Source organism: Thermobia domestica, chromosome 13, assembly GCF_964235325.1.
Source record: "Thermobia domestica chromosome 13, izTheDome1.hap1.1, whole genome shotgun sequence".
Taxonomy (NCBI): Eukaryota; Metazoa; Arthropoda; class Insecta; order Zygentoma; family Lepismatidae; genus Thermobia; species Thermobia domestica.
Window position 1 is genome coordinate 135347406 of NC_137466.1, and position 24521 is coordinate 135371926.

General features: G+C 34.7%; 1 protein-coding gene and 1 long non-coding RNA gene across 3 annotated transcripts in view; both read left to right on the plus strand.

Annotated features, from left to right (window-relative positions):
• Positions 1-24521, plus strand: part of LOC145668536 (calcitonin gene-related peptide type 1 receptor-like) — a 1245332-nt gene that overhangs the window by 647917 nt on the left and 572894 nt on the right. The window lies entirely within an intron of this gene.
• LOC145669293 (uncharacterized) lies at positions 1778-23382 on the plus strand. The gene is made up of 3 exons (XR_014128185.1): positions 1778-2272; positions 5157-5370; positions 23281-23382. It is a non-coding gene; the product is annotated as an uncharacterized LOC145669293 (long non-coding RNA).

The following is a 24521-nucleotide window of genomic DNA, read 5'->3' on the forward strand; positions in this document are numbered from 1 at the left end:
TATTTTCTCATTAAACAAATTACTGGAAACACTTCCATTTAATTTATCAGCCCGTATTTGGAATGGCATAAAACTATTAACCAAAGGTTCGTTACCAGCATTCTTTTCTTTTGCCACTATCGAGTCTTTATCTACAAAAGGATTTGTACTACGATTTTCTTCTTTTTCTTTTATGACAGCTGTTTGCCCCAGGTCAATAAACGGGTTTGTGTCTGCACTGACACAACTAGCACTATCTACAGACATAAGCGGTTGGAACTCGTTATGCAACATTCCACCTTCTGCTAAACTCGCAGTGGTGTTGCTTGCTATAGACAATGACTCAACCATTTCGCGGGGTTTATCTACCGCAGAAATATGTAGTGACCTTGACTCCCTTCCGGAATCTAAATACGATAAATCCCATCGTTGACCTACAGTCTGCGGTACAACAACTCCAGAATTTCCATTTTCAAATCCATTCAAAAATAAACGTGGTTGATTTCTTTCTTCCTTAAATTCCATCTTAATTACCAAGCAAACAAAAAGAGCTATTCTAATGCAATTTAAATGTCGAAAATGATTACTATACCTTACGGTAAGCGACAACCCTTTAACAATCATTGACAGGTTTATTCCTATAGGCTATATATTTTACGTACTCTGAAAATACTGACATTTAGTCAATCCTAACTGAACTAATTTTAATATCCTCCTTAACATAATTCAAAATAGATAGATATATACAGATTGATCCTGAAAAATGTCCATATATTTAATAGCTTACTTAACAAGTTTCCCACCTTAGTCAGATTTTGCCAAACAAAACCCCTCAATCTTAACATGTATTTTACTTCGTTTTTTTTTTTTTTTTTTTTTTTTTTTTTTTTTTTTGAAGTTAGATTCGAAACGATATGTTTGTCGTACGTAACACATCACACGTAACAAACGTGATGATCCCTTATAAGCCCTTTCGCTCAGCTAACCCGACATCACATTTCCATGTTATGTAACTTGCGATGGACTGTGATTGTCTACACAGACTGTTGGTGGTTCTGTTTCAGTTTCTCCCTTACTTGCACTGCAGTCGCAGTATGATATGAGAGAGCATTCGATCTTATAATCGGAGAGATATGTCACGGATAGTTTTCTTCGAATCACTGTTTCTCTTCTCCCTTGCGGTTTTGCATTAAGGTTTCTAAGCCATCATTTTGGACACTGTCTGTCGCGACATAGCTTACATATTTGCCACTTTTGTCACCCTCTCACCACATAGCCGAGCTCTAACGACTTGCCCTCTTTGGAAATCAGAGAGGTCACCCATTTTACACTATTAGCGTCTTTTTAGTTTACTTCATATTACCATTCTACTACTATTTCTGAGTAAAAAAAAAATTACCGTAACCAAATTCCTGCTTGTAACAAGTAGTAGTGTCAACATACATATCAAATGAAGAAGTTTGGTTTGGGTCTTGGAAAACAAAACTCCTCAAAAAACCTAAAGTTATTAAACTTAAATATAACACTTTACCTGAATGTAAATAAATTATACTTTAAAATGAATGAATATTTAAAAACAGAAAATCCTTAAGTTTTTAGATTTGTCGAATACAAAGTCATTTATTTTCATTTTAGCATTGAATTCTACATACAGATTAGTATTTTGCATCTTAACCATTATAGTAATCTGCTACTCTCAACAACACTGCAGGTTGTCTATCGAGCAAGAATGGTGTTTATAACTACTTCCATAGAAACGTAAAGGAAACCCAATTTTTGATTGTCTATATTTTGGGGATCAGCTGGATGGATCATTCACATCAACGAACTGGATTCCTAATTTTAACCGTCTACATTTTGGCTAAAATTAATGGCAATCCATCAAGTAATTCTTAAGGTTTTATTATGCTCGAACGAACTCACAGACAGGCAGTTATATAAGGTGTTTTTGGCAAACTGAACTCCTTAAAAAGTTACACTTCTGTACTAGGGAGTTCTTTCTGTGTTGCAGAGGACTCCTCCTGTTGCTTTGACGCTCTGTAATTTTGAATTTATTCAAGTCGAACCATATCCACTAAAACTTTAACTGAGTTTTTCAAAAAGTCCTTCAGGTTCTATTGGATTCAACGTTTGATTCTGGATTTTCTTTTTGCATATCAGTATATTTTATAAGCTGCCCATATGCCGAAGTATAAGAAGTTTTCATTACGTATATGACGAAAGCAAAATGTGTTCCTGAAGTTGGACTGTGTCGCCTGCCAGCTCATTACAGAAAAAAATCAGTTCAATTCAGGTATATATATCAATTTCGTGAGATACTGACTTAATACGTATAGTGGCTTATTTGAGAATTTGTACCATACTTGTTTTTAGTTTTGTCGCCATATCACTTTGAGTTTTCTTTTTTATACATCATTACCGCTATTGGTCTTCTTCATTACCACCAAATTTCAATAGTTATGTTAAGAGTTGAGAACTATACTACAAAAACTAAATTATACTTCATTGTCAGCCTCTTGTGACATGGTATTGTAAGGAAAAGTTTAATATATTAAGAATGTTTCCTACTATATATACCACCAATATTTTGGGACGTCTATTGGAAACCCAATTGCATGTATGCAACAACCAAAAACATCCAGCAGAGAAAATATTTTCATATATTGCTTTTTCCAGTACCTTCTTATCGGACTGCAAATGGATATTCATTGGAATGTAGGCTATTGTCCATTTGTTGCTTACTATTCTGGCTGTGAGTTGTGTTCCATAAATAATCGAACCTCGTACTTCACATAACAAAATCAGAACTCAAGACTAACCGAGTACATACAGAGCACTTATCCTTATCCTTGTGGAAATTTCAACGTACGTAAATTGTTAGAAGTTTGATAAATATACTTGGAGTAGAAACTTATCGGTTCATATCTACTAAGAAATATTCTGGATTATACTAAACTCTTACATGCAATATCATGTCACAACAGATTGACAAGAAAGTATAATTTATCTTTTGCGGTATGGTTCTCAACTCTTCATACGGCTAATTGAAATTCTACACTGCATGTGAAATAATCAACTTAATGATTTTTAAATTACCTGCTAAGCTTATTAAAGCTGAATTAAATTCAGTTAAGTATTGAAACAGTAATGGAGAAGATAAATTACGTTAACGATTTATAAAGAAGGTATGCGAAACTCAGGACGATAAAACTGAAAATAAAGTGTACAAATTCTCAAATAACATAGTACAGTGAATCTGTCTGTTGGCTACCGTTGGTTCCATGAAAAAGTGGCCCCTTAGACAGTTGGGCAACTTACAGAAAATGAGTGTGATTGGTGTATTTTTAGAATAGGATTTCTAGTATGTGTATTACTTGATTGTAAAATTTTAATAAGCAATGGCTCGACAGCTACTTTTAAATAATGTATATAGAATAATCATAACAATTCATATCTCAGTACCTCCGCTACCTTTCGGCAAGCTGTCAGGTGCCAATAGTTGGCAATTGAGATTGTTAGTTTTAACCTTGAGAATTTTCCGGAATTACTAAAGCTCCCCACTGATGAGAGGAGCTGATATAGCTAATGGTTTTACCATTTCCTGAACTCCTGTGCGTGCTTTTTGTTATTAACATCTTTCTTCACCACTCTTTAAATAGGGTAGTGTTCTGGCCATTGATCTCCAAGAACAAATCGTGGGAATCCATGCTGCTTTGTCTTCATTCACAAATACAGAACATCTGTCTATCATATGAGGATATGTAAAAGTTAAGAAAAATTTTTAAAAAAAACTGTATTTTGCGTGGCCAAGATACGCAGATAAATTTATCACCATAGAGTAAACATTGTTTCAATGCCACCAACACCCAACATAGACAGCTGGCTAACTTACAAAATAATATCTAATGAATGTCTAATGGGAAAATATAGGTTCAAGACGAAACAAGCCAAGATGAGCAGCTGGCCAAATTGAAGAGGTGGCCAAGTTGACAAGTTTTACTGTAAATGCAAGAGCTGAAATGATAAATGCATTTCTCGTTTATTTATTCATTTCTATCAGAACTTTCCCATTTAAACGTTAATGAAGTCCTAATATCCATTTTTAAAAAAAAGCACGCTCCAAATGCAAACACAATAAATCATTGGATACTCGGAAACTTTCTTATTGATGACGCCATTAAAACAAATATTCAGGGGAAGCTATTAAATCAATAGTTAGGAGAATTTTAACATCAGTTTAACTAAACATTTTAAGTTATGGTTTGCTGAAGGCTAGTACCACGTATTAAGAAGTTCTTAAAATTTCCACGAATTGCTTTTCTATTGTCTGCTTTAAAGCACAAAACGAGAGAAAAAATGTTTTAAAAAACAGTTACAACTTTTTCTTAAAATAACAAGAAGAAAGCTTGATTATTCTCTTGCAAAAACGAAGCAAAAATGACAGTCTTCGTAAGCAGTCGTTGCTTGATATTTTAAAACTAGATTTCCTTGTAACTAGGTGAAGAAGTCGCATGAACATGAAGAGTAAACGAATTTATTTATAAATATTATCAAACACAATTAGGAAATGCATGTTAAAATTAACGTGAATTTTCGTTACCTTAAAAGAGTTCAAGGGTTGTACGTATTTCTCTGTGGTATCCTGCATCCAACCATAAATCCTTTATCCTAGAGGCTGATATTCGTGCATGTATTCGAGTGTGTTTAAACAGTGTAAATAAACATTTGATTCGACCGCATGAGTTGTTTGAGTTACGTTGTTAGGCAACTTTCCTCATCACCAAAGTTTGATGCATAACGAGTCTCAGTTAGAGTCAAAAGTGTTGAATAAATGTATAGCTATATAGCTATATATATGCGTCGCATCACCCGTATCTAGTTTTCCTAGCCACGCTTCCTGTCTATCTAGAGCTGGTTTTCATAGTCTACGCTAGAATGATTGTGGTATTCGTTTTCTAGAGAAGATGAAAGACAAAGACTGTAGATAAATCATAGAGTTACCTCTTACACGGTTCGATAGGTTACATCTCTTATAGGAACTGAATAGTCGCAAATAAGTAAAGCATTAAAGTATTCAATAGTTAAAGCCTACTCTTAAGTTAAAGATATTTTATGACGTTATCTAACATTAAATGTGTTATGCTTCTTCTATAACTAACTATAGTTTATGTAAACAGGAACTTCATCGCCACAGAAACAAAATAATGTTCCTGAGTCTTGTCTTGTGTCAAACCAGTCCAGTCAAGTATGATGTATCCTGCTTCCTAAAGTTTTTGAGTCTTACCATCCTTTACCAGGCCTTCTTTGCGGTCGCTTAAACAAAGGCTTTTCAACCATAGTTGTTCGATCTCAGAAGTGGTTCATACAAGCAACTGGTCCAGGACATTTCAGGTACTTTTATACCTTTATCTTATAACTTTTATAGCATCCGTTGATATACAGGATGTCCGAAATATCCCTGTGCCTCTACATTGGAGCTTCACAGAGAACAATGTCAGTGAGTCTAATTTTAGTTTATTTATTTAGTATATATTCTGGTTGTCTGCGTACGAACTATGTACCCAGCGGATCTCTATATGCTCCATCATACTACACACAAAGTTATATGTCTCCATATAATTCTTGTTATGTTACGGAGCACCTGATGAGCAATCTTTCCAAAGGCTTTCTCCAAACTTTCGCGCAATTCTTTATTTGTCTTATAACTGCGACGTGTGAATGTGAATATTATTTCGCACAATGATCTGTACGGTGTCGTAAACTCATGTGTCACTGAGTCATCGTCAGTCAGAAAAAAATTTGGGTGGATGAACACATATATATATATATATAGGCTGCCGATATATATATAGGCTGCCGGAAACATGACATGAACTTTTAAAGTCCATAGCTCCAAAACTATGGGACCTACAGAAATCAGATAAGAAATATCGCACATATTGTAGTAGGTATACACTTGACGTCAAGCAAATAAGAAGAGTATGATATGTTCGGATATGTTCGGATATTACAAAAACAGTATGTATCTCTGTTTAGTATGTACCGAGGGTAATGACAGAGACGATTGTGAACGAAAACGGTGGAATGAAGAATGAGGGAATGGGAGAGCCCAGAGTCCAATACAAAACTCACTTGGTGCGAGCTGGAATCGAGAAGAGACTCCCACACATCAAAGCTGAGCGCTCTACCACTGAGCCACCATGGCCCCACCTGAAATTTGGATATATTTTGACTATATGAAAGACGTAATTGTATGTAAATAGGGCCATATTTTTTCCTATTTTATTTAGGAGCATCCATATTACAAGTTATCTCTCTTTACTCAAGTTCCATAATTTTCAGGTTTTCGTCAAACGAGGAGAATAATTCTATTTGCTACGTGATGTACTGGTTTAGACCTTTGGATGACCTATGGATTTAATTATGTATGCTAATATATATATATATATATATATATATATATATATATATATATATATATATATATATATATATATATATATATATATATATATATATATATCAATTAGTTGCTCTAAGTAGATAGGTAGTACTTTACTTGAACGCCTTAACTGTAAATCATCTATCATATTTCTTATAACTATTTTACACAACAAGATATATTAAAAATATACCGGTACACGTCAATTACCAAGCACCATCAATTTGTGTCTAGAATTAAAATAGCAGCTAAGTTTATATATACTTTCGAAATGAAATTAATTAGAGGAAACTTTTCTACCCTGTTTGGTTAGATCACAGATACCTCTAAACAAGGAGGAAGACTGACATATATATATATATATATATATATATATATATATATATATATATATATATATATATATATATATATATATAACCCAAATCTCTGATCGTCCTCTTCTATTTGTATTCAAAAGTAACGGCTCTTTACATTACCTTCGTTAATTCGTTAAAGAAAAGGAGTTACTGATGTTTATTAGAGTTTATCCTTCTATTTCATAAACAGAAGTATTACATTCTTTCATCCTCTTTCTCACATACAAGCGCTTTTTCTCTCCATTTGGTGGTTTTTCTTTAGATCTGGCTAAACAAAATTTCAAGCGAGTGAATAAGGGAATCAAGAGAGGAAATGAAGTGAGAATCAGTCGTGCGCCTATCGAACTGGGAATGGAGTACTTTATATTAAAAGACATATAAATTATGATAAAATGTAGTCTTTTGTAGATAAAATGTAGTAGTTTCTCTAAAATATTTATGTATACAGGGTGTTTCAAAAGACCACCGACAAAGTTTGGAAGGTAATTTCTGACACCAAGATAAGACAAAAAGTATGGACCAACCTGGGTGCATAAGTGCTTTCTTTCCGAGTTATAGGCTGCTGAAAACATGAAAACGATGAACTTTAAATGTCCATAGCTCCAAAACTATCTGACCTATCGCAATTAGGAACTAGTATATGCCCTATCCAAACATCCAGTTTCAGAATCCTGTGGCAGTTTTGTAACAATTTTTATAGAGATAGTTGGTGAGTACTTCAAACTATATGCCCATAGTCAAATTCTCTCTATAAAAATCGTTGTGTGAGTACTTTAAGATTCTGAAACACTTGTTTTTTTTGAATAGTGCAGATATTAGTTCCTAAGTGAAGTTTTAAGCCGACTACGGAAGGTCCAATAGTTTTCGAGCTATGAACGTTTAAAGTTCATTTTTTCATGTTTCCGGCAGCCTATAACTTTGAAAGAAGGCATTTTTGCACCTAGGCTGGTCTATACTTTCTGTCTTATCTTGGTGTCAGGAATCATTTCCCAAACGTTGTAGGCGTTGTTTTGAAACACCCTGTATAGTGTTTCGTATAACAGGAATAGAATTCAGGAACTGAAAGAACTAACGCTCATACCACTGGTAGAAAGTGCCTACATTTGTATAAATGTCTAATTGCACTTTTTATGCTAATTTGAGAACATTGAATCTAAGAAAACTATTTTAGAACATGGGATCACGAGAAAAATGGTCACAAAGTTAGAGAATCTTTAAAGTAATGTTTATGCCAATGGTTAAAATGCTCACGTTTGGATGTGTTTCTAATTGTACATTTTACACTAACTAGAGAGTTAAATAAATGTCTATTTGCACTTTGTATACTAATTTGAGAACGTTGAATCGAATAGAACTATTTTTAAACATATCTGTGCATGGGGTTACGAGAAGAATTGCCTCGAAGTTAGAATATGTAGAGTACCGCTAATGCCAATGGTTAAATTACCTACGCTTCTATAGAGTTCTAACTGCACTGTTTTCAATAAAAACAATAAAATCTATTTCTCTACAGGGTCACGAGAGAAGTGGATTTAAAGTTGAGTTCTTTGATTGGCCGTTTATCCCAACGATAAAATGTTCACGCTTGGGTATTATTTTAATTGTGTTTTTATGCTAAATTCAATGGAAATATTTTAATGCATATCCGTACATGAAGTCACAGAAAATGAATTGAAAGATTGGATTTTTGAAGAACTGCTTATTTCAATGGTTGAAGTGCTCACGCTTGGATACATTCCTAATTGTGCATTTCATACCAATTTAAGGATCCTGAATCTGAAGTTGGAATATAAATAAATACATATACATACTCTAAATTTGAGGACATTTTTCTCGTGACTTCATGCATGGATGTGTTTACAAATAGTTCCATTGGTGTCGCCATCTTCAAATTAGTATAAAAAGTGCAACTATTTATAGAAATGTATTGAAGCGTGGTCATTTGCACGATTAGTTTAAGGGATCCATCTTTTTCAACAATTCCCCTCTTAAAAAAAGAAAGTTTGGAGACCTTAGAATTTAAAGCCTTAATAAATATTTTCATTATTTCTATAGGTCCTAATTAGCGTTTCAGTGAAGTAGGGTCAAATTTCATTTATGGTTCATATTAGGAAAATTTATTTCGTTCAGATAATGGGACAGCATTTTAGAATATTTTCAGTCCTTTTGAAATGGTATAAAGTGAGCCCATTCCAGGATTCACAAGTTAAATTCAGAGAACACTATTTGACGTAATTTAAAGCGTTTTTGATTATTACTATTCCAGACGCCGTGTTAGTTAACATGTTATTTGAAATGGGCCTAGATCACATATTTGCTTCATTTACGAGTTTTTGTTTTATCTTTTTGGGATCATTTTTTTTTATATTTACGATAAATTTTAGACTTTCAGTTAAGCAGCTATTGCGTCACAACTACTTATGCTAGGGTCATTGTTTGTATCTCATTCTCTTCAGAATAAAGCAACCTCTTCCAAACGGTATTATTCCGATGTCTTATACCTAAAATGGAATTCGAAGAAAATTAGGATTTTTCTGAAAAATTCCCTTTTGCAAAAGTTTAGACTTATTTGCACCGGCCTTGTGTTAACGTACAGATCTCAAAATCACTTGAAAAGTACTAGGAGAGAGAGAAAAAAAGAGGAAAGAAACTATAACAAGTGTATGCTGTTTGATGATCATGTCGACGATATAATATATAAGTATTCTTGGACCCCATAAAACCTGTTTAGATAGCATTTGCTAGAGAATAAAATTAGTCTTTTGTGTTATACTCTTGAAGAACAAGTAGATGACAGCATGATTCCCAACAACTTGATGGGCTCCTTCTGAAAACATTTGTGACCTGTTACGCAATGTATGTACGACTGAACAATAATAAAATCAAGTAGTAATAGATGTTACATAAGAGTTTTAAAACAATACATACGTATGTTATAAACCCCGAAAGGGTTAAGTGTGATGAACAGTTCCTCTGCTCCATTTATGTATAATGTTACTATTGTATCAAAAGGAGCAATAATGTTTTATCTTCAAGTGAGAATCCTTAAATGAAATAGAGTTTAAGTGGGAGCAGCTGCAACTACTCTCTGCCCACAAGTTACATCTCTGATGCGTCATTGTTCTACAGAAATTTTAAACAATGAATTTGATCATTTCTTTTTTATGTTTTTGTCCCCATTATCCATACATCCTCCAAGAATTCATCGCCTTTCTTCAACTTCCGATGCCACCTTTGGACTGGCCATTCGGCTGGATAAGTTTAAAAGAATTAGCGTAAGTCATGTGTCGAAGCAAGTCCCAAATCAAAACTTACGTAAAGTGCGTTTCGTGTAAATGCCACTGACCGCCAATATTTGACCGTACTTTCCTGCCTTACATGTTTCATCAATGAGAATAAAACCTACCTGTTGAACAAGGCCGCTCCTAGCAACCACTCTCTGTGTTTCTTGTTCGTTTGTCTGTTTGATTAACTTCGTCACGCGGAAAATGCGACAGGACCTTTGTTAATCTGTACATTATCGTTAAAGCCGATAGTTTGTTAGATGAATGATTTTAAATAGTGAATAAGGAACAACTGACATCATGGTAGGGTTAGTATTACTTCCTATTTTACCTGTATTTTACATTTACAAGTGGTATGTACGTTACTACTAGGGGTACGTGTCACAGTTAGGAGGAGACAAACAACAGTCACAAACTACTGCTTAACATTTTGAGTGCTGGGTTCGGAAGTACAGGGTTTACCAAGATTGCTGGGCTTTGTGGTAACATTTAAAAAATTATATCTCAAAATCTAGAAAAGCTAAAATAATACAACGTGTACCGTTTGAAAGTTTAGAGCTTGCTCTTTGTTCTTGTGTGTAATATTCTGTATTTCAACTACAAAATCATTACAAATTGCAAATAACATTTATAGGTAGTGCTAGGAAAATGAATGCGAATATGAGAATTAGTATCTCAAGGTTACTTAGCTGACATATTTGATATTTCTATTGCTACATAGTCTGGATCATTCTCACACTTGTTCAATAACTCTACTTCAAACAAATCACCATCACTGTCGCTCAATTCTGCTTCTAAACTGAAGCGTATTGAATCGTCCGACAGGCTCTTTCTCGCCATTTTGATGGCCAAAGAGTAAGCATATGGTTTTTGAACCCTGGCGGTAAGAGGGCATAAATTAGGATCTTTACGCCATCTATTAACGAAATTCCAAATTACGAAGTCTAAGGAATATTCCAAAACTGCTAACATAGTATAATTAAGGAGGGAAACCATTGAAATACATTATGAATCACGTCATGTATAAATACGGAATCAGCAGTCCACAGAAGATCAGTTACTCCGTAAAAATACGGAATTGGGACTCAAAGTGTTAACAGTGTGTTTGTTTTACATTTATAATAAATAAATAAATAAAACCTATCCCAAAATTCAAAAAAAACATCGATTTTCTCGATAACTACGCATCCAAATTTAAAATCAAACATATTTTTTTCTGCTTGATGTGACAATACTATTGTTAAAGAAATAGCACTTTTAAGAGATAATAATAATAATTTTGGCCCATATCTTATTCAACATAATATGGACTGTTATCTTGCGAGTGTCATAATAAAAGTCTGGTTATACACCAGTATGAATCGCATCTCAATAGGTTGTGTGGTTTTAGTGCAGAATCAATTTTTAAGGTGTACAAACAAAATTTATTTTTCGTTATGTCCTCGAAAGCTACGCATGACGATTTACACTCCCACAAATCATGTTCATCTCAAATAGGTCTATCTATTGGCATGTGTCATCTTTGGACTTTTTCAAATAGGTAATCACATTGAAGAAGTTCTTTTTGATGTATTCATTTGAAATAAATGTAATTTTGTATTGATTGACAATAGGGTCACATCTGTATTTAACTAACAACACTATTATAATTATACAGAGTGTTACAAAACAACAACATCGACAACGTTTGGGAGCTGATTTCTAACACTAAGATAAGACAAAAAAATATAGACCAACCTGGGTGCACAAATGTTTCCTTTCGGAGTTATAGACTGCCAAAAACATGAAAATATGAAGTTTAAAGGTCCATACCTCCAAAACTATGGAACCCATCGTAGTCGGGTCAAGACTTTATTTAGGAACTAGTATGTGTCCTACCCAAATGTCCATGTTTCAGAATCCTGCGGTACTTCCGTAACAATTTTTATAGAGGAAGTTGGTGAGTGTTTCAAATTATATGCCCGCAGCCGAACTGCCTCTATAAAAATTGTTGCGTGAGTATCTTATAATTCTGAAACATGAATTTTTGGATAGTGCACATATTGATTAATAAATGAAGTATTCACCCGACTACGGTAGGTCCCATAGTTTTGAGACTCTGGACCTTTAAAGTTAATTTTTTCATGTTTTCGGCAGCCTATAACTCCAAAAGGAAGCAGTTGTGTACCCAGGTTGTTCTATACTTTTCGCCTTTTCTTGATGTCAGAAATCACCTCTCAAATTTTGTCGGTGTTGTTTTGAAACATCCTGTATACCTTTAAAGTCGCTGTTTCAGTTTAATCCTAAGATACTTCCAGAAAGGGGTATAAATACCACATTTGGCATACGGGTTCAACATGTGGTATATGTAACAGAAAAATTGAAATACCTTTTACACACACACACACACACACACACACATATATATATATATATATATATATATATATATATATATATATATATATATATATATACTCATTCCCCTTATCTGGAACAAGGAAGAATTGCCGCAACTGTGGAAAGAATCCATCATTGTTCCAATTCACAAGAAAGGAGACAAAACTGTCTGCAAATATTATCGAGGCATTTCTCTTCTGTCAACATCCTATAAAATCCTTTCAAATATTCTATTAGCAAGATTGACCCCATACGCAGATGAAATTATTGGAGATTATCAGTGCAGATTTAGAAGAAATCGACCAACTATCGACCAAATATTTACCAGTCGCCAAATATTCGAAAAAAGTGGGAATATATCCCGGTACATCAACTATTTATTGATTTTAGAATGGCGTACGATTCGGTTAGGAGAGAAACATTATACAAAGTTCTTACAGAACTTAGAATACCGAAAAACTAATTGTATTAAGTAAGATATGTTTAAATGAATCCCAAAATAAAGTCCGGGTAGGAAAATTTTTGTCCACGAGCTTTCACGTCAAGAATGGCCTGAAAGAAGGAGACGCGTTGTCGCCATACATTTAACTTTGTTCTGGAATACACTATAAGGAAAATCACAGATAGAAACTAGGGCCTAGAGTTGAACGGTATTCTCCAGGTTATGGCATATGCTGATGATGTAAATTTAGTAGGGAACGATAGGAGAACAATAGAAAGAAACGCACAGATCTTATTAAAAGCTTGCAGGGACATAGGTTTAGAAGTAAATGCAGAGAAAACTAAATACGTGGAAGTGCATCGGGACCGTAATGCGACAAATTATGGATGCGTTAAAATATTAAATAATACTTTTGATAAAGTAGATAGTTTCAAATATCTAGGATCAATATTAACAGACGAAAATCATATTCACGAATAAATTAAATGTCGACTAAAAGCGGGAATGCGTGTTACTATTCGGTTCAAAATCTCTTGTCGTCGCAAATTATGTCGATTAATTTGAAGCTTAAAATATACAAAACGATAATCATGCCTGTTGTTCTGTATGGTTGCGAAACATGGTCGCTTACTCTGAGGGAGGAACATAGACTGAAAGTATTTTATAACAAGATCCTGAGACGAATATTCGGACCCAAGAGGAACGAGAATGGGGAATGGCGGAAACTTCATAACAAGGAACTACATAATTTATACGGTTTAGCAACATTGTTAGGGTCGTCAGGTCTAGGAGGCTTAGGTGGGCGGGTCATGTAGCTAGAATGGAAGAAAGTAGAAACGCTTCCAAAGTCTTGATTGTAAGACCAATCGGGAAACGACCACTAGAAAGATCTAGGCGCAGATAAGAGGACAATATTAAGATGGATCTCGCAGAGATAGAAATACAAAGTAGAAACTGGATCCAATTGGCTAAGGATAGAAGTCAGTGGAGAGCTTTAGTAAACGCGGCATTGAACCTCTGGGTTCCATAGGCCATAAGACCATAGAGTTATAGATAGATAGATAGATAGATCAGGCTTTATCCCTCTATTCTGACGGCAAGTTGAACTTTCACTTCCGGTTTCTATCCCTCGTTTGGAAGTCAACCTTAGTTTCTCAACGTGAAATGCAATTCGCTTGTTTTTGCTGAAAAACTACAACAGACCTCCGTGGGAAATCTCTTGCAGTAGCATAAGTGGAAATATAACTTAAAGTCCCTTAAGAAAGACACTGTAAGCATTAATTATGTGTCTCCATCGAAATATTTACGCCATACCATAACCGTCAATAACCTGTTCATCTCATTCAGATACACTAATACTGTAGGTTTGTAAAAGTATAATTATTTCTTTATCAATATTTTTGAGAAAAGAAAATATTTTTTTAGAACAATAAGTCTTCAAAATGAAGAATTCATGCAGTTGGAACGTTCTGTCGCCTGTGACAGTTGCGGTGGTGTCACATCATATTTACGTCCTCCCTCTCGACCAGCCTTCACATATATATAAGGCAAGTGCAGAGATCAAAAGGTTTGATTTTCATTGGCTTTATGTAAGTGCGAGTTCTTGCAACCACTAAATTGTTTAAGGACGGCAAGCGTAAATTTGAGCCAATGCGAGTTTAAGGGAGATCGGTAAAATTAAATAAAGTACATTCTTTCAAGTACATTTCGTGTTACCAGTTGATGCATTTTTAGAAAGTGATCATGACAAGGGTGAAAGAGATGAGAACTAATTAAAGTTTTAATAAGGATACTACGTTAATAGAAGTAAGTGAAACATGTTACTTAACAAAGAAAGAGTGAATTCTTTCTATTACACTTGACTGATCGAGGATAATTCTCAAGAATAAAAAAAAAAAAAAAAATAAGATTGTTTCATGATAATCAGAAATGTCTAACGAAAGGTATCATTATTTTCTTTGTCTTTTAATTAGGAAAACGGTGGCAAATTCAAATCTGTGATATTAACCGTTTTTTCTTTAGTAAATTAATAGGAATGGTTCTTAAGACTCTAGCAAAATATTCCTTAAGAAAATGCAGCCACTTTCTTTACAAAGAAACAGTGATATTTTCTGAATTAGTTCTATTGATTTCAATAGGAAAGCCTCAAAGGAACCACACGAAAAGCTTCAATATAAGGTGAGGTTGCGGTGGCTCAGTGGTAGAGCGTTCATCTCTTGTCGTGGGGTCTCTGGTTCGGTCCCAGCTCGCGCCAAGTGGATTTTATGGTGGACAAACAACATATACGCAGTTTTCCAGGAATTCTTCCGTTTCCTCTCAATTTCTTCATTCGACGTTTTTATTCATTTCTCATCATCACTGGCACCTTTAGCTCACAGGGCATAATCGTAGGACGTACAACTCAAAGATTTTATTTTCATTTACTTCGATATAATAAATAAATGAACAAAATAAAATAATAATTTAACAGAATGACACACACAAGTGCATATTTTAATCTTATGCAAATAGTGTGGAAGTTCATTTCAAATGAAATCTTTAAGGTTAACACAAAAAGGAAGTGAATGTCGATGGAAAAAATAAAGGAATGAGAATGTGGGAGGAATCTGAACTACCCCCGAGAAAACCCACGTCCACGATGTTGTTCACCACGAATTCATTTCAAATATTACACTATAATCCCTAAGATGACCATTGTTCCATACTCCATGATTCACTTCTCACATTTTCCCGAGTTACACACCTCCCGGAAGAAGTATTAATTTTTTAAGTAATTCGGTTTATCAAAAACTCCTGTATATATTTACTTGATCTGTCCGTGTGTCTGCGAGATACAGAGCTAACAATAAACATCACTTTTCGTCAGTATGTTTGTAGAGGCTCAAAAGTTACGAATTGAGTTTATTGGTTGACGTGATCCATCTACGCTGGTTCAAAGATATGAACAATCAAAAATGGGCTCTCCATGTATTGTTATGCACATGTTTATGGATATCATCTTTGCTTCATAGATTATCCAATGTGCCTTTGAGATTAGCGGGTTAGTATAACACTCAGGATGAAAAATTATAATCTGTACATGGGATACAACTCTAAAATGAAAATAAATTACTTCTTTCACTCGAGAAATCTAAAAACTTAGGTGCATTCTGTTTTCAAATATTAATTCACATTAAAATATACTTAATTTAATTTCAGGTAAAATGCTAGAGCTATTTAATCCTAAGCTTGGTAAAATTTAACTTGCTGAGGAGTTTGATTTGCCACAAATCAAACGGAACTTCTTCACGTGGTGAACACTGTGATATTAATAGTTGTTAACCTACTAAAAGTTTACACGCCTAATAGCCTACTAAAAGTTTACACGCTTGTTTTGGTTTAGCCTTGCCCAACATGTAGTCATCTGTATAAATTATACAGCATCTTGTAGGCTCCATATTCTTTTACTTGATAACTGGATTAAATGGTTTAATGACGCAATTTTTCGTCATGACTCCTTAGTAATATGAAACTTTAATTTATTTTCCGTCACTAGAACCTAACTTAAGCATTTATTGTTTACTTTATTTTATGTTAGTTTTGATTTTTATTTTATTCTTTTTTTGTTTTCAGCTAATGATGTTTCGTTTTAAATATCATAACGCAGAAAGAAGTTTAAAAAAAAATCCAGCATTTTATTTTCTTGACTTAGTGCGATAAATGAGAACGTTTTCATGTTGTTAACTATGTAAAATCCACATAATCCCTTCTGCTTATGTCCAGCAGTTTCCATGGCAACCAGAGTTCGGGTCTTTTTTTCTACTCAGTTCTCCCGGAAACTAGCAACAACAATAGACCAAGAAATGAATGATAGTAACATGGACCCCAAAGTCGAAAATAGGCTTTATACAGAGCCTGTTGATACAACTTGGCTTTGTTAAAATAATTGAGAGTATATATATATATATATATATATATATATATATATATATATATATATATATATATATATATATATATATATATATATATGTGTGTGTGTGTGTGTGTGTGTGTGTGTGTGATTGTTAAGAAAATATTGAGCCTTTGGAGATCAAAATTGAGAATACATTTATTGTGAATTGCAAGTAACCTTATGAAAACCGTATATACATGTTCTGCCATTTTTCCAGCAAGAACATAATCCTGTCTCTATAGAACGAATGTGGATTCTGGTCCAAAAATAAATTGTGGCACGTTTTTTCTACTGACCTCTTATGAGACAAACTTAACACCATTCAGAGAATTTTCCAGAGACTGAAACAGCAGCGCCAGGTCCAAACTATACTGCGGATCAATTAAAATCTTCCAGCCAAGCTCTCTTAATTTTTGATGAGACGTTAAAAAAGTGTGTAGCCTGAAGTTGTCAGAATGGTATGCGACATCCTTTCTGTTGACCACTCCTGTTGACCGTTTCTTTGAATTGTTAGATGCACTTGTGGAAGACACACGTCTGAGTCTATCGTCTTCCGGCAGCAGAAGCTCGTGATTCTCGATGTACGTCCAATCTTGCAAAATACACAGTATAATCTTACTGGGCGTCAATATAGGATTTGCTACAAAGTGTGGAGCTTCTTCTCCTTTCATCCACAATATTTCCCGAACATTGTTGTATGATGGTCAACCGATTAAGAAATGGTTCGATTTTGTATAAATTTGTTGATAGCAATTCGATCGAGTAATTTTTTAAGTGAGATAATGTAATGCCCGAATGTCTAGCTTTCTTTACTATCCATCTTTCTCCAAATGGTGTGACACGATTTGATGATGAATGTTTAGATTATTAGCAATGTCATGCCTGCTTACATGCTGGACTTTTGCCAGAATGTCGCTCATTTTTGTTACAATTGGTCGCCTGCTGGAAGTGGCATCTTGGTCATCGAAATTTCCTGCACTCAATCATCTTTTGGCTGTTGTTTCTGATAATGTATCTAGCCCACAAACAGCACAAATTTCTTCTTGCAACACTACTAGCTTCAACAATCAGCTGTCGAATGATACTAAGCCTGATCTACTGCAACACATATACTCTGAGATAAGGGACGCTAACGCCATCTCGTGCGCAAAAAGCTCAATACTTTTTCAACTATTTGATATACTGTAAAAATAATAGCCGCAGTCTGTAAGACGTTTACCTACCAATTAACAGGCCCGGGTTCAACTGCAACTGTTGAGCTACAATTTTTGTCTTATTCTACCCTCGTTCCAATGTTTATGCAGGGTACGCTCAGCCTCTGTGTAAAAGTGCATACCTTGGAAAATCTGGTGCCAAAGCATACTGGCTTGTGGTAACTAATACAACATCTCATGCATGTACCAAAATCTAGAGGGCGTTGAGCATACTTCCATCGACTCTTTGGTCTTCCTGTACTCTTCAGAAATGAAAGTGTTCTTTATTACTTGATGTAATAAGATTTTCATTGAATTTATTTGGGTACAAAACCTCACGGGCCAAAATCTCACAGTCCAAAATCTAATTGTTCAAAATATCGCGTGACAAAATCTCACCTAGGAAGAAATCTCACTGTCCAAACTCTTGTGGGACGAAATCCCTTCATAGCCTTCTTCAGTGTAGGATTTTCAAAATATCTCTGTTTGTTTACATATTAAAAATTACATATGTAGTGAAACTTCCATTACCGGACACTCAATAATAGCAACATTATAACGCGGACAGACTTTCTGCCCTGGCAAAAGTATGTATTATTACGGAACAGAATGCTCTGTTTCAGAGACGGCCTCAGATACGGACGATCTTCTTTCTCCACTCCTAATAGTTATTAACCTTTTCATAACCGAGAGTAATTTCAACAATTCAAACATATTTAATACAGAAAACGCTTTCTAAAAATTTCAAAATGAATCTGAGTACAGTTCAGTAGACAAAAAATCCCTTCCCATCAAAAGGTCTTTGAGTCGTAAGACCAGGTGAACCACCATACAGAACAGTTGGAAACTGAATTTGAAATGCTTTTCTCAGTCCACAATGATTAATGAATATTTAATAATACTTACGTAATGTATGTTCTTATAGCGTTACATTTAGTATATACAGCATGTGAATTAATAAACTTTTACAAAGGAAGTTAATAACATGAACTTGAAAGCAGGCTCTCTTTCAGAAAATTTTGTCCCGGTAGGAAAGGCTAAATCAAATTCATCAGGGGCTGCATTAGGACGTTATTTTGGTATATACTGAAACCCTTGGATACCCAAAATTCGAACATCTAGTGTTTTACTTTAACATAGCTTTAATTATTACATGTATTTACAATTGCCAATTGGTTTGGCAAATCATTTAAAAAAAGAATCCACAACTTTATTATTGTTTTTATCCTAAAAATTTTTGAGAACAAGTTTCATTTGCATTCATTGTAGTAAACAAACCTCGACAACGGTTTTTTGCAAAGCATAGAGACAATTCACTGCGTTATAAAAAATATAGTAGCTCATAGGACTTGATATAGACGGCTACTGTTTTCGTGCGACACACTGTATTTACTGCGTACTGTATACAGTTACCGGGACAAATAAGCATATCTTGTCGCTGTCCGTTATTCAGAAGTTTCACTTTAGTCACATTAAAATACACTGATGACCAGTTGAATTAAAGACACCTAATACAGTGTAGCACCACCTTTCGCTCTGAAAAGGCTGTTACCTGCCGCGGTATGGACTCACGAGGCGCTTGAAGTGTTGTTGTGGTATTTCAATTCATATCTGCTGCAAAATCTCCCACAGAGCCCGCAGGTTGGTCAGAAGAGGGTCCACAGTTTGAAGGCGTTGTTCCATGGTGTCCCGGATGTGTTCGATGTGATTGAAGTTCGATGACCGTGATGGTTATGAAATTGTTGTCAGATCAGAGGAGTGCTCATCAAACTAGTCTGCTGCCATCCTAGAGTGGTGGGCCGGCTCATTAACCGCTAAAAGATGAGGTCACCATTCAGATGTTGCAGCCGAGCAAATGATAGGACAATGGTCATCCAGAAGATCGCGGTAGCGTTCACCTATGTTAGGGGGACCGTGGGCCGATGGCTTCTGTACCCCATTGCCAGTAGGTGGTTGTGGATTGTGTGGCTGCTAACGCCGCGCTGTTGCCCTGCATTGAATCTCTTCGCGATTTGACGCACTGTGTCTCGTCTATCGGCTGTTACGATGCAGGCGAGTCGGCGCCTAACCCTGTCGTCAACACTCCCCTGACCACGGCAGTTTTCCCTTGCCAGTGCAGTTTTACAGGATACGATACACCTTGACTCAGTTGCCTTTGAAAATCCGAGTGCTGAAGCCACTTTCTAAATCGAACCACCCAATCGTCTGGCCCCTTAGATTCGACCTCGATCAAATGCATTTAGGTCCTTCATCTTGTCCATCACACACTGCATAGGTATGTATACCGAGAGAAGAAGCAGACGGTAGCAGTAAAAGCGCGATGCGTTTCATTCACATGCACTGGTGGAGCCTCCGCAGGGCGGTTTCTGCAACTGCCCTGCTGTCTTTAATTCAAGTGGTGATCATTGTAAGGCAGAAGATAATTTTCAACGTATACTTAGAAAGTAAAAATTATCATGAATAAAGGACTAAACATAGAACATAATAAGCGATCATGTCATTTCGGTTCTTAAACACATATTATTGATAGACGTTCTCTTTTTCCCGGATAAGTGCTGTTTTCAGTTAATAAAAGAGGTCTCGGAGGGCATCCATGGACAAATGTCCTCTTTACGGGTGAGTACAGACAGTTGCTTTAATTTTAAGGTATGAGAGAAACTTAATATATCCGTACTCGTTAATATAAAAGATTGTATCTTATTTTAGTCTGTCATATGGTAAATTTCTGAACACAAAAAATTCATATGTAATACTCCAGATATAATGTATTGAACTTTAATATTTTATTTCTTTATACATAATTTAAAGTTACTTCCTATAGCAGAGTCAGCCTACGACTGTACTGCCATTTGTACTACCTATACTCTCAAGAGGAATTTAACTAAATCTCCAAGGTACGAATAGAAAGCTCGAATTTTCAAAATATATAGAATATTTAGAAAATATAGGAAATATCAAACTTTTCTGTAGATTAGGAAAAAGTTTATGTCTATCCACGTATGTTCTCTGTAATTATAGTTGATTTAATCTTCGTGTATTCAATTGAAAGTATGATCGAAGACTTTCTGTATTACTGTATAACATTATTAGTGCCAATCATAGTATAATATTATACAAAATAAAGATGCCATGTTTAAATGGATACATGGCGGCTCCTCATAGAAATACAAATTTTCTTTCTTTTGTAAGAGAAAACGATAGAGACAATAATTTTAATACTTCACTTTCTTACTTTATAAATTTTCTGCATTATCTAAATGCTCAACCAAGAATATTAAAATTCTAACGAGACTTTATTCATGATTTGTTGAACGAAATGGGTTTTGTTATTCTAACTGTGGTAAATCAGAAACATTGGTGCGAAACTAAAGAGTCTTTATCTAAGAATGAAATGACATGCAAAACCCAAAGATTTCAGGAAAAGAGAAAGTAATATTATAAGTTTTTACTGTAGTGAGTGTTTGTGGTTTAAATAAAATTCGCTAGGGGCTGTAGTTGTTGTGCAAACAGTTAGCAATGCAAATGATGACTACGAAGATAGAGAGTGTGTGTATTGGCTCATGGAATATGCACGAACATTCTGTCCTAACATTGTTTATACTTTCGTACAAAATTAAAGGAACAAGCCGCATAGGGGCTGGAAGATTTGAGGCAATGCTCTTTGGTGCAGTTGAGCAGATAACTCAGGATACGTTGGGAAGCGTCTGGGAAGAACTGAATTATCGGTTGGATGTCTACCGTGTTACGCGGGGTGCTCATATCCAACACTTGTCATGGCCATAAATTTACAATTTTCCTTTCTTCGTTTCGACAAATGTACTTTTGAATGTTGTCAGTGCAAAATAAATGCATTTTACTTTTACACCATTCTTTTTTAATAACCCTGTATATTATATCCATAATTTACATTACTTACTGATAGTGAAAATATATTTTCATTCCTAAAAGATGTAAAGGATGTAGAACAAGTACCTTGTATTATTTAATATAAATAGAATAGTTTGTTTATTTGTGTGTGTGTGTGTGTGTGTGTGTGTGTGTGTCTGCCGCCTGGGGACCAGACGAATGGACCGAGAGTTACCAAATTTTGGTCATGGGTACCTTGGTCCAGGCCCCAGAACAAGACGAAGCGTTTTTTTTAATTCGAACCAGGAATCTCAGGAAGAGGTGGGCCGTTTAAAGGGACATGTAAAAGTAGAAGAAAATTACCAATATTAGTGTCGAATTCATAGTTTTCGCGGTCACTGAGATCAATGGTGACACTTCCATTAGAAATTACATTAAATTCAGCTACCATTGCATGCGGACAGGGGTTCACCTGCGAAGGGGGAGTTACCGAGACATGTAAAAATAATCCAAAATGATTGAAATTAATGTTAAATCCATAGTTTTCGCAGTAGGTGAGATAACTAGCGATACTAGCACAGTCATTGTTTTATAAATACAGGCCTCATCGGCTGGGAACACTGGCGTTTTTTTTTTTTTTTTTTTAAATTAAAACCAGGGTCTCAGGGGGCGTTTACAGGGATATATAAAAATAGTAGAAAATGACCTATATCCTCTTCTTTCGTTGTTCAGTTTGTTTAGATAGATATTTTATCTGACCCATGCGAAGAATGGATATTTCAGTTAGGCTGTTAATAAAATTTCTTTTGTTATTTACATGAAAGGTGGCAACACCACAAGTAAAATTCTCCTTCACTAGTAACTAAAAAGGGATGAACAATTGCTATATCACCGTGAACATTGAATGTGGATGTAGATATGTAAAATTCCACCTAGTAGGTATTTTAACGAAACAATGAAACAAATGAAGACCCACTTTCCTAGTCTCCTTGAAGTTAAAGAAGAAATTAGTAAACCCAAAGTTTAATTGAGTTTACCGAAAATGTTAATTTTATATCAAACAAAAGATATTTTCAAATTGTAACTAATGTGAATTAAATTTAGCTCAAGGAAATTGGTATAAGAAATGTTTTCCAAAGATTATGAGGTATATCACCGCCTCTGCAGGAAGGATTAAATCCACAAGAAAAGAGATTTACAAGAACTGCACCACTTTTCTGTTGACGAAAAGCAACATGTTTAAGGAGTAAAAATAACACAACGTGGTAAAAAAAAACCTTGAGAAGCACTCTTTTCTATAAAGTTAATAGGGATGGGAGTTAAAACGAATGTATTTGGTTAAAGTAGCATATAGCCATCGGCGTCAGATAATGTTCTATGTATATTCTTATAAACGTATTCATGTGTACCGTTATTTTCCAGATTAAATTGAGTGCTGTGTGTGGAAAGGAGTAATAATAGGAAAGAAGTTGAAATTTATGTATATTGAAAATAACATGTAAATATATCAAAAGCTAAGAATGGTAAACTTATATTTCAGGTAAGAGGTATTCACTTCATGGGATAATTATACTCGTATGAATTTGAGTATTGAATATACTAGATGAAAGCTCAGGAGTATTAGAGAAAAATAACCATCTAACATTTCAATATAACTTATTACACTTAACAGAGCTAAGTAATAAAAGATTAAGCTATTGCTATGGTTTTAAATTTAAATAATTACACAATAAAAACTGTGTCAGTTCAACTCAATGGCTCTGCGTTGCCCGAATTGTCTTAAATATTGACATAATCCTAGTACTATTTAATCCCAATGCACTTTTTAGTAAAGTATTAAAATGGTAGTCGTCTACTGACACGATAAGGAGTCATTTTAATAATACACCATTGATGTTTTATACACAGTTGCGAAATGATTACTTTTACAAAAGCATTTTCCTTATTAATCAGAAATGACTCTTAGGATAAATAATAAAGTGTGGCATTAATTATTTATAACTGATTACAAGGAACGAATAGAGAAATATGTAACTATTATGAAAGTATGCTGCTAGAAGTTGTCAAGTGCCTGCAACCTCATGTGTACAATACAAGAAGATAGGAACGAGGCAGGTGTAAATATGCTTTCTTTTGTTAAGAAATAGAAGATTTCTCCTATGCTCAATGTTACTGGATGTAGTTACATGGCTGATGCAACTATAAACTTAAATAGCTCACTACTTTCTCTCAAAGGATATCCAAAAAGTTATGCAACCTTATGAAAAATACTTCTTCTTACTAGTTACTATTAAATTATCTGAACATTGTCACATGTTATTCAGATGTCACTACCTATTCAAAGAATATTAAAAAAAAAAACAAGCGACTACGCGATATAGCACACAACATACCAATTTTCTGTGAATGCAAAGGCAACTTCTTCAGCACACATACGTTATCATTAGCTTATATCCGAAAATTTTGGACATTAATGTATCCATCCAGAGCAAACCACACCTTATCAGTCCGGTACCAACCATAGAGTTACTTATCTTCCGGCATTACAAATTTCATACAAGGAACCAATCAATAGTCTTTTCAAGTACCCATGTCTTCAGCCAGTAATCGCTAGACCACTCAAACTTTATAGAAATACAATTTCAAAGATTTCTCCAAGGCCG